At 37.7% G+C, this 12,019-nt stretch overlaps 1 protein-coding gene and 1 pseudogene across 6 annotated transcripts in view; one reads left to right on the top strand and one right to left on the bottom strand.

The window, feature by feature from the left end:
- The window catches only part of Prss35 (serine protease 35), a 70,845-nt gene that overhangs the window by 19,745 nt on the left and 39,081 nt on the right, over positions 1–12,019 (top strand). The gene's annotated exons all lie outside the window — the stretch shown is intronic.
- Positions 7,788–8,292, bottom strand: LOC101958002 (non-histone chromosomal protein HMG-17 pseudogene; annotated as a pseudogene).

Genomic DNA, 12,019 nt, shown 5'->3' with positions numbered 1-12,019 from the left:
TTATCTTCTCATAGTCAACCTGTTCTTGCTGGGTAATTTTACTATGCCAGTTACACCAGAATGTTGATGATTTCAAATCTTTGTCTTCAAACTCATATCTCTCCTGAACCCCAGACCCCATAGTCAACTTCTTGCTATAATTGGGGGTACCACAGTCATTGAGACTATAAGACCCACATGGGATAATAACATGATTTCTGAGTGGCTTGAATTTAGATTATCAAGATGGGCTTGGAGATGTAGATGTTTGGGCATCACTTCCGGATAGAGTACTATCATTTTCTCTTTTGAGACAGAGATCCATCTTTAAGACCTTCCTTGAACCCATCTCCCATGAAAGCAAAGAGAGAGTGAAGGAATATCATCATCTTGAGGAGCCTAAAATGCTGGCTAGGTGTAGTACATAGTCTCTGAGACTTTAACCAACTTTAACTGCACTGCAATAGAAGCAAACTTGCCATGCATTAAAATTAGCAAGCTCATGATGTTAAATAAAATTACTCACTGGACACTCATGAAAAATGACAAGACATACTCTGTTTAAGTTAACTACAGTGGGGAGAGGGACTTGTATATAGAAGTTAACTCAAATTTGCAGAAACAAAAGGCAGAAGTCTTTTTAAAAACATTTCTATGTGCTCAAGGGAAATACTGAAGGATGTCAGTGGGGATGTGTTCATTGTGTTGGTGCTTATCAAAGTTAGGCTCCTACTCTCCCACAGACTGGGTGGGGGCAGGGCTAAACTTCTTGAAGATCATATTTCAAAGTGATGGCGCCCAGGTCCTTGAGAAAGATATTCCTGGAATGTAGAAGATAAATCCCAAAGAGAAAGTAAATTCACAACTGCAAGTTTTCTAAAATAAGTGCTCAAGGAAAGGGAGGTCAGGGGCCTGTTTTGGCTGGACTACATGGTAAATTCTTTTGACAGCATTGAGTTTTCTCAGGCACACATTTTAAGAGGTCTGGGATTGTCCTCTTAGGAACACAGCCTTGAGCTGATGGAAACTATTCTAATGTTTGTTCCATCTCTTGAGGTTTGGGGAGAAGTGAAAGAATTGTGCTTTCAGTTGCAGTTCTTACAGGCCAAGGTAAGGTCAAGAAAAGGGCTCAGAAGAATCTGATTCAAGTTTAGTCAAGGACAGAGTCATTGTCAACCACAGTGGGAATCTACATAAAGTTCTTCTATCACATTGGTGCTCTCAAAGAATTTTTAAAAAGCTGTTAATTTTTTACTCTACTTTAAAAAATAGTTAATACTTAACATCTTTTGTAAAAAGTAAAAGACTAGATGAATTTGAGGTGTCTTATCACCAATGGCCAAGAGACCGAAATTTAACTCATATTTGTGAACTGTGGGGCTAAGAAGAGAACTTATTAGAGAAGCAAATTATCCTACAACTCATGAGGCTGAGGCAGGATGATGCCCAGTTTGAGGCCAGCCTCAGCAACTTAGCAAGACTCCACTTGAAACAAAAAAATAAAAAAAGGTCCAGGGATGTAGCTCAGTGGTTAAGTAGCCCTGAGTTCAATCTCCAGTTAAGAAGAAGAAGAAGAAGGAGAAGGAGAAGAAGGAGGAGGAGGAAGAGGAGAGATATGAGCAGATTCAGGTTATATTTGAAATTGAATAATTTTCAAGTGGATTAGATATAAGAAAAGGAAGAATTATGGGGGCACATGGATTTGTGGCTTGAAGGAAATACTGGGGAAAATAAGTTTAGGAGGACGACATGAGTTAAATTAAAAAAGAAATGTGAATTAAGTACTGCATATATGAGTCTAGAATTTGGGGAAGGGTTTGAGCTCAAGATGTACATTTGGAAGTCATCAGCATACAGATAATATTTAACACATCACCTTTTGGATTTGAAGAACACAAGAATGAAACATTGTAGCCAAATGGCCAGATATGGCAAATACAGTTGTCTCTATCATTTATTACACTTAATGGTAGTTATTATATATTGCATATATGTATTTTATATGTTAAATGTTCCCTTAGGCACACTCAGGAATAGGGGGAAGAGAAAAAGAGAGACCCTGCCATTATGTTTTATAGTATTGTAATGCTCAAAAGTATACATTGATTTCTCACATCAACAGTGCTGTACATGCTAAGAAAAACAGTATATTCACTGCATGATATAAAAGTAGAGAACAGAAGTTTCTGTTATTATCTTGTGGTGCATTCCTGAATTATTACACAAAAATTATAGTAAATGCAAGGACTTTTAGTTGTCACTCTCCTTGAATTAAAGAGTGTGGAACAGAAGAGCTTTATATGATATTTCTCCCAGAGGCCCATCTGAAGCCATGCTACATTGTATCATGTATGATTCCTGCTGATTGCAGTAAATATTTCATAGTACATTCCCAAAGAGTGACTGACAGTTTGGGCCTGTTGCAACCAGCAGACAGTTTGATTATGGTTTGCTGATTCCACATCTCCATTTCTCAAATACTCAGGTTAATTCTCTATGAGATTGTATATTATCCAACAGCAGGTTGAACAACTCTTCAGCCAATGCTTTGAGATATTCTTTTTGAAAGGTGTCTTTTTCATTGACTTTGTATTCCGCCAAAGTATAATCACATTCTTAGTGACTATATCCTTAGTCACATCCTCACATCCTTAGCATTATAGCAGTTTCTTAAATATTACTGTGTACTCAAAGTTTAATTAACGCTTGGGGGAATTATAAAGGGAAATTGTGTTCTGATTCTTAGAGTTACTGGAATAAATGATTATTTCTTTCAAGCTTTAATTTCCCTATTTATTCAAATGAATGCTATACATTACTATTTAATAAAAACTATATCAGACAAGTTGTTTCTAGGCTTGCTTCTGGTGATTCAGAATTTTCAACTCTCCAACATGTTCTAAAGTGGCATGGTGGTTTAAAGCTGATATAGCCCTAGCATATCCAGCAGTGCTAGGCATATAGTAGAACTAAAAGTATTAACTCGGGCTGGGGATGTGGCTCAAGCGGTAGCGCGCTCGCCTGGCATGCGTACGGCCCGGGTTCGATCCTCAGCACCACATACCAACTAAGATGTTGTGTCCGCCAAGAACTAAAAAATAAATATTAAAAATTCTCTCTCTCTCTCTCTCTCTCTCTCTCTCTCTCTCTCTCTCTCTCTCTCTCTCTCTCTCTCTCTCTCTCTCTCTCTCTCTCCCCCTTCTTAAAAAAAAAAGTATTAACTCAAAATTATTTGCATCAGGTAGTTACAGTTTTAGATCCCCTTTCTGCTTCCTTAAGGCTGCAGTATTGGAGACATTAACTTTACAAGCCTCACTTTCATCATCTATAAAATCAGGCCAGAATGGTCATCTTATAGGGCTTTTTTAAGGATTAAATGATGTAAAGTGCTTAGAGCAATGTTTGGCAATACTAGCATCAATTAATTGTAGTGATGAGTTCTGCTCTATCTCTCTCACCCTGTGACTTTTACCCATCTGGGCTACAAGTAATGCAATCTAAAACTTCCATTGTTTCAAAAGGGTTACTTTAAGTAAAACAAGATTTCAAACTTTTAATATTTTTTTCTGTGCTGGGGATTTAACTCATGGGTTCGTTATCACTAAGCTACATATCCAGCTTCTTATATTTTTTATTTTGAAACAGTCACGAGATCTCAGTAAGTTGCTGAGCTAGCCTTAAATTTGCAATTTTCCTGCCCCAACCTTCTGAGTAGTTGTGGTTACAGGCATTTGTTACCACAACATGACAAATTTTCAAATTCTTCAAGAGGATCTGGATGAATAAGTGAGCCAATTCCTCCATACTCTCTCCCCTCCCATCTTCTGAAAACATGAAGATCTTCTGAGCTGAGGGAAGGGAAATGGGAGTTAGAGTACAAAAGTGTTAGGTTTTAAATGTATCCTGGCCTCTATCCACCTAGCCCACACTACAGACTGTCAATATGGCTTGCAATTTGTGCATTAAAAAAAAAAAACAAAACACAACACCACCACCCATCTTCCAAGTATGGTGGTGCACACCTGTAATCCCAGCAACTCCAGAGGCTGAGGCAGGAGGATCACAAGTTTGAGGACAGCCTCAGCCACTTAGAGAGACCCTGTCTCAAAATTTAAAAAATAAATAAAAGGGCTTGGGATGTGGCTCAGTGATAAAGCATCCCTGGGTTCAATCCCCAGTACCAAAAAAGGGGAGGGGGAAAAAGTACCCATCTAAGAAGGAAGTGAGAGGTAGAATCTAATTCATATCTCCTTAACTAACCCTAGTTTCTTATGCTGAGCTGGGGAAGGGAAGCTTTTCCTTCCCACAAAAACACCAAACCATAGTGAATGGGACTGCAATGACTCAGAAGTGATTACTTTATCTAATTCACAGGAGAACTGGTTGTGTCCTAAGTAGATCAATTTGGATGGAAACATTGTGGGCATTGTCTTGTGCTCCCTTCTCAAGTCCATAAAGTATGGGCCACCATATTCTGGAAAATATGAAGCAGAGGTGATTAAGGGACAAATTGTCTGATGAAATTGGACCAATTGCAAATAGGCCAAAGGTCTGATGCAATTGTACAGAGTTTTCACACAGTCCAACCAGCTCAGGAAGCAGCCAGTTATGTTCTCTGACTGAGAATGGTCCAGATACAACCCTAATTGCATGAAGAACTTGAAAGGTCTTTAGATCCAGGTAGAAGAATTTCCTGCAAAAACCTCAGCAGATGACAGTAGAGAAAGCTAAATACCCTTTAGGACTGCCTGACATTGAAGAGGATGCCAGGATATAACAAAAATGGAAGACCTTAGGTGAACAAGCATTTTTATCAACATTGTTAATATATGATTGATACCTAGGGACTCAATAAACACTTGTTCAAGGACTAAAGGAACCAAGGATAGAATTAGAAGTGAAGACCCATGTTTAGGTACTCCCTTTCCCCTGATGCCAAGGTGTATTAATTATCTACTATTAAAATTTTTGCCACTTAAAACCATATACATACATTAATCTTATAGTTCTGTGCATAGGGAATGTTAGCAAGGCTTTGATGAGCACCTCTGCTTAGGGTCTTATGAGCCTGAAAACAAAGTGTAGACCAAGGCTGTGATCTCATTTGAGGCCTGACTAGGGAAGAACCCACTTCCATGTTCACTCAGGTTGAGAGATATCATTATTATCTTTATATTGGTGAAAGTGTTTCTTCACTCTAATGTATACCCAGTGGTCATATTTCTATCCTCTAGTGCCACCAAAATTAAATTTATCTTTTATCTAATAATTCTTTAAATATTTTAACATGAAAATATTGTCCCTCAAAATTTCTCCAAGTTAGTATCCCTCATCTTATTAATCATTTATCATGCAAAATGATTCTAGACTTTTCCATTGTAGTTACTCTTATCTATGCATGCTCAAGTGTATTTCTCTCTCTCAAAGATTAGTGCCCAAATTGGGTTTTCCATTTTTTATTAAAATTTTAATACAAAATTTCCTAAAGTCTGCTAAATGATATTAAACTCTCTGAACAATAAAGTGGTGAAGCACTTTTAAGACAATGAGAATCACTTCCTTTAAAAAACCAACAACTCAGAATATAGTAGACTCAGGTTTTAATCATTTAAATAAATTTTCTTCTCATCATTTTCAGCTTTGTGATCACTTTTCAACTCCTCATAAATGCTAACATTTATTTTGACTATTACAGTAACTGTTGCCAGTAATAAAGCCATTGCTGATAGCATCTGCTTATAAAATTTAATTAATTGAGAAGTAAATAAATTAAAATGTAATTATGATAAATTATATACCATCTTATGTCTTTAAAGAAGGTTATACAAGAATCCTTAGAATGTTATGAACAAATGGTAGATACATCTGCATAAACATTAGCAAAATCCAAGTGGAAAATCAATCTGATCAGAAAGTAGAACAATTTTATACAGGTTTCGTACTTCCCACTTTCCCGTTGCCTTATCAGGCAATGGCTTTTGATTTCTAGTAGATGTTCAAAGATGGCTGCGTGTTAGGAAACATAATTGTAACATTAATGGTGTGACTTAGTACTTTGATAACTACACATACGTAACTCTCTTACCAGATTTTCCAATTTGTTTGAATAGCTTGCAAGCCAATGTCATCATGCTGCTCTTATTACCAATTCAAGTACAGCTGGATTGGTAATAACCTCATTAGGATCCTGAACCAGTGGTTTCCAAAGAGAACCTTGCAAATGTCAGCAGCTGTTAGAGGAGGCCTGGGTTGTTTGGTGGCTGCTCTTATATGTTTTCTGGTTCTAATGGGCAAAGCGGGGGAAAAGATCAAGATTTACAGGGTTCATTCTTACACCTGCAGCATATTTCTGGACAACCAAAAAAAAAAAAAAAGGAACTCATAAAACATTTGTCTGTTTCAGCAAAATTTAGTAGCTTAAAACTTCCCTATTTAGTAATCTGAAGCAGTTTTATAAAGGTTTAAAATTTTCCACTTGCTTTTCAGTGTTATCCATTGTGTCCAAACTCCTCCATCCATTTTCTATTGGCTTCCCTCCTCTTTTACCTCCAAAGCTTTTTATTGTTGTTGTTGTTTGTTTTATTTATTTTTCATTGTTGTAAAATACACATAACATAAAATTTATTACCTAAACCACTTTTGAGTGTAAGATTCAGTAATCTTAAGAATATTCATATTGTTGTATAGTTTTCAGAACTCTTTTTTTCTTTGAAGTCTGAAACTCCTATAGTCATTAAACAATAATTTGCTATTGCCCTCCCTGCTAGGTAATCTCTAGTCTACTTTCTGTCTCCATAAATTTCACTCCTCTACATCCTCATATAAATAGAATCATACAGTATTTATCTTTTTTTGGCTGGCTAATTTCATTTAGCATAATGTCTTCAATGTTATTCATGTTATTATATGTGTAAGAACTTTCTTCTTTTTATTTTTAAAGGCTGAATAATGTCCCATTATACGTATATACTACAGTTTGTTTATCTACTTAGCAGTTGATGGACACTTGGACTGCTTCCCCCTTTTGGTTATTGTGAAAAATGCAGCTATGAACTTGGCTCATTTTTAAAAACCAGTTCTCTTTGAGAATTCATTGCTTGCTTGCTTTTGGTTATATAGCCAGAAATGGAACACATGGTCATTCTATTTTCAATTTTCTTTCAAACCATACCCAGTTTTATTAAGGATACTCTTCATAAACAATCATGTTATTTCAGGCAGGACATGGGCTGACAGTCGTCAACAGGATACAACAACTTTCAAACTCTGTTCTTAGTTGAACTACCAAAATCATAAATCCACTATAAAACCCAGTGTGACACTCTGAATAGGGAAAGTTTAGAAAGAGTTGACATTTCGCATTTAGCAATTTGTTTAACATCTTTCTATAAGTCGACTCTGACTTTCAAGAAGTGGAATGAAAATGACAGAATTTGGGGAGAGTCAAGTTCCAACAGGTCTCTGGGTCTAGGGTAGTGGATCTTCTGGCACTCTGATGGCAGAGTGGGAGAGGGGAACATAAGGAGAATTTGAGTTTTTCTACACCACAAGGCATTTGTGCTAAGGTGACTGTGCAGATGTCAGGGAATTTCTCTGGGAAACAAGAGGAAGCTTCTCAAAATTAGCAGGGAAACACATTTTCCTCACAGCAATCCAGCTTTGGAGATATACTATAAGCAACATATGCTCCTTCCTACCCCCAAATAACAATGAAGTATTCTGTGTGCTAATAACATAGTCTTAAAAAAAAAGAAAAACAAAATTTTGCATTTTTATAAAAACTTGATAAAAGTATTTCAAATGTACAGTCACCAGTAGTTATCAAAAACGCACACACATCCCTTGGCTTCTGCGGCACCTTCAGCTTTCTGTGACTGGTCAGTTTGGGCATCTCCAGTTTACCAGGGCTCTTCGCATTCTTGTCATTGTCAGATTTCCCCCTTTTCCCTTTGAGTACCACTATCTCTTCCTTCTTTGCAGGGGTCCTTTTAGGTTTAGGCTCTGGCTTTGGAGGAGCAGGTTCTTCAGACTACCTTGCAGACCTTCTCTGTGGATCATCTTTCACCTTGGCTTTTTCTCCATTCACACCTCCTTCAGCCTTTCTCCTAGGCATGACCCTGATTGCAGAGGGAAGTAGAAACTACCAAGGAGATGCAGCAGCACAAGGTTCTGGTTGGTCAGGTGTCATTCTTGGCTCCTCTTCTTCACACTGCTCCCAATTTTTTTTTAAAAAAAAAAAACTTTTGTGTTGTTTTCCATAGAAGCTGATTTTACATTTCAACCAATAATGCTCAGGGATTCCATTATTTTTTTCCCCGAATTCTTAGCAATACTTGTTGTTTTCTGTGTTTTTTTTTCTTTTTTAGTATTAGTTGTTATGAGCAGAATTGTATCTCCTCAAAATTTGTATATTGAACTTTCAACGCCCTGTATTGTCTCATGATATAGCCATATTTGGAGACAGGGCCTTTGGGAGGTAATTAAATTAAAATAAAGTCTATCTTGAGACAGCCAGCACCTTGCCAGGGTAATTTTTCCTGCTCAGAAGGGGATAAGCCACCTGAAAAAAAATAGAGTCTGAAGTAATTAGTGAAGAAATAAGAGACAAAATCAGAAAAATAGTTTTAAGGGAGTGCCTGATAGTTTCTTCCAGTTCAGAACTGGAACAGAACAGATAGAAAATGGCTCCAGTTGTTTATTTATTTAAGGGAGTACATTAAACGGAGGCATAAGGTTTCAGTGGGTGAAATCTTGCTTCATGGTGTCTTGGGATCAACAGGTTGATTAGCATCTTGGCAAGCCACACCCATCTCTGAGAGGCTGTGTTGCTTTGTGGCTCCAGCAGGTCACCTCATCTCCTGTGCTATGTGGAACCTGGCAGAACTAGGTAGAATGTTACATGTATTTGGGCAGTTTCACCAGCAGGAGTACCTCCACGAGTTCCCAGATACCAGACTTTCCTACCCAAAGTCTTCCATGCCGATTTGGTTCATGTATAGTACACGGATGGCTTCTGACAACCTTTAGGTTAGGCCCTAATCCAATTCCACTGGTGTTCTTATAAGAAAAGTAAGATATGCAGAGAGAAACCAAAGATGAGCACACAAAAGACAATACATGTGAAGACACAGCAAGAAAGTAGCTATTTGCATGTCAAGGGGAGAGGGTTTGGAAGAAACTGAACCTGCCAGTGCCTTGATCTTGTGTTTCCAGGCTCTAGAACCATGAGGAAATAAATTTCTGTTCTTTAAACCACACAATCTATAATATTTTGCTATGGTAGTTCTACCAGACTACAGGTCTGGTAGAATTTTACTTTAAGTAAAATGTATCCTTTTTCCAGGACTCCCACAACCATCTCAAATATTCTACATTTATGAAAGATTACTTTATCTTATTGATGACTTAAAATTTCACCTAAATCAATTTTTTTTATACCTAAGGGATGTGATGTGGTATCTCACCAGGATTTTAATTTCTATTTCCCTAAATATTAGTGATGTCAAACATTTGTTCATGTGGTTTTTAGCCATATGTATATTTTCCTTGAAGGAATTCTTGTTCAAACCTTTTGCCCAGTTTTTAATTGGGTTCCTGATTTTTCAGGAAATGAAATGAAAGTGGCAGAATTTGTGGGGGTTCAAGCAGTAGGTCTCTGGGTCTAGGGTAGTAGACCAGTTGGCACTCTGATGGCAGAGTGGGAGAGGAGGACATAAGATGAATTTAAGTTTTTCTACACCACACACATTATCATCACTGATGATGATGAGTTATAGGATTTCTTTATATTTTGTATGACTACCCCTTATCAGATATGATTTGAAATATTTTCTCCCATTCTGTGGGTTGCCTTTTTACTATATGGATTGTGTCCCTGTGATAAAATTTTTTAATTTTGATGTAGTCCAATCTATCAATTTTTTCTTTTGTTGACTATGCTTTTGGTGTCATATCCAAGAAATAATTGCCAAATCAATGTTATGAATTTTTTCCTCTGTTTTCTTCTAAGAGTTTTATAGTTCCCATTATGTTTTGGTATCTAATTCATTTTGAGTTAATATATGGGATAATGTACCAGTCCAATTATTTTGCATGTGGATATCCAGCTTTACAAAGCTGAGTATGGAAAATTAATCCTTTGGTCTAAATTGAGTCTGTAATTCCCTAAAGATCAGTTTCCAGACTCCCCACATGGGCCCTGCTATGTATGATAAAGCAGGGTTACAAGATGCAGGCTGGAAGTATGACTTTGGGAAAGTACAGTTTCAATACAGAAAAGAGCCTGTGCTAGGATACTTCAAGTAAAATGTGTCCTTTTTCCAGGACTCCCATAGCCATCTCAAATATTCTACATCATATGAAGGGTTACTTTATCTTATTCATAACTTAAAATTTCACCTAAATCCATTATTTTTTATACCAGGGATTGAACCCAGGGGTGCTTAACCACTGAGCCACATCTCCAGCCCTTTTCCTTTCTTTTCTTTTTAAAAATTTTTTGAGACAGGGTCTCCCTAAGTTGCTTAGGGCCTCTCTGAGTTGTTGAGGCTGAATTTGAAACTGCAATCCTGCTGCCTCAGCCTCCCAAACCACTGAGATTACAGGCTAACACACCCGGCCTAACTCCACCTCTTGTTCTAGCACTTCCTCACAGGTTTTGACTGGTTCTATTCAGTGAGGTCTTTTGTGACTTCTCAGGCACTCACATGAGAAGCCCACTCACAACATGGAAGCCCAAGGTTAAGTATAGAAAACCAAGCCACACCTGTGGGCCTATCCTAATAGGATGTGGGAGCTGACAGAAAAACGCATCTTTCCTTCGTCCTTTAGTTGGAGTTCTCAGATGCATTATGTAAGGCTTCACAGATGGTCCAGGCAGAATAAAATACCAATCACTTGGAGCATATAATATATGCTCTTATTTTTATCTCCACCATCCCCCTTTCTGCCATGCTTCTCCATGGAGTCCCATCACAAATGAGTTACAACCTCACAAACCGTTGTCTCAGGTTATAATTCCAGGGGAACCTAAGCTAAAACAGACATTGTGGAGTTACAGAGTACCTTACTCCTGATAAAATATCTACCCATCCAATTTGATGTCTTTCTGACCTGTTTCCTTGGCTGAGAAGGGATGAAAGAAAAAAGATAATGGAGAATCTGGAGGTAATTTTCTGTAAGTAGTAATTGAATTCCTCTACATCTCCTTGTTTTATTACTGTAGGAAATGGATACATCTCAAAATCTTACCACCAACTACTTCCAAGTGGCTGGAATGGAGAAAAAAAAATGGACAATAATGTCATCAGGGACACATTTCTTAATATGCCATTTGTTAAATATGGGAGTTTTCTACCTCAGGCTCTAGGAAACTGATACATAAAGAGCCTTCTTGCTGAAGCAGAATGGAAGGCAGTTTCCTGGTAAGTTAAACAGATATACTGAGTAACACATAGTTTTGCTTACTGGTAGGAATAGAAGGAAAATAAGAACATGGGCCAATGGGGAGAAACACTGAGCTAGAAGTCAGGAAATTGTTTTGATCAGCTCTGTTACCAAGACAAGTAACAAGTGCCAGCTCCACTCAGCAAGCAGGCGCCTTTCTTTTGGTTTCAGCTGAGGTTCCAGGAGCTACAGCTGGGTAGGGCCAGAGAGCATGAAACTATAAGGAAGGGTCTTATATAAAATTGAGCCCTGGAAACAGAAATAGTCTGAAGGCTGCTGTGCAGAGAGGCAAAGAGAGAGTTGCCACCAGGTGACCATGGGAAGGGATCAGGGGAAGAGAAACAGAGTCCCAAGGCAAAACCAGAGCAAATCTCTTAACAAGCCCATATACATAGCAGGTATGTTTTATGTTGTTCCACTGCCACAATGCTGGATAGGAGATTAACTCTTAAGGACACCAAGTCAGTTCAAATATCCTCCATGTCTTATTACTCAAAGTGAAATTCATGAACTAATGCATTGGCTAACTAATGCAGAATCTCAGCTCCATTTCAGATCTACTGAATCTACTGCCTTTTTTGTTTGTTTCTTTGTT

This window comes from Ictidomys tridecemlineatus, chromosome 8 (genome assembly GCF_052094955.1).
Source record: "Ictidomys tridecemlineatus isolate mIctTri1 chromosome 8, mIctTri1.hap1, whole genome shotgun sequence".
NCBI classification, from domain to species: Eukaryota; Metazoa; Chordata; class Mammalia; order Rodentia; family Sciuridae; genus Ictidomys; species Ictidomys tridecemlineatus.
The sequence above is the reverse complement of the archived record's forward strand: the minus strand, read 5'-3'. Positions and strand labels throughout refer to the sequence as shown.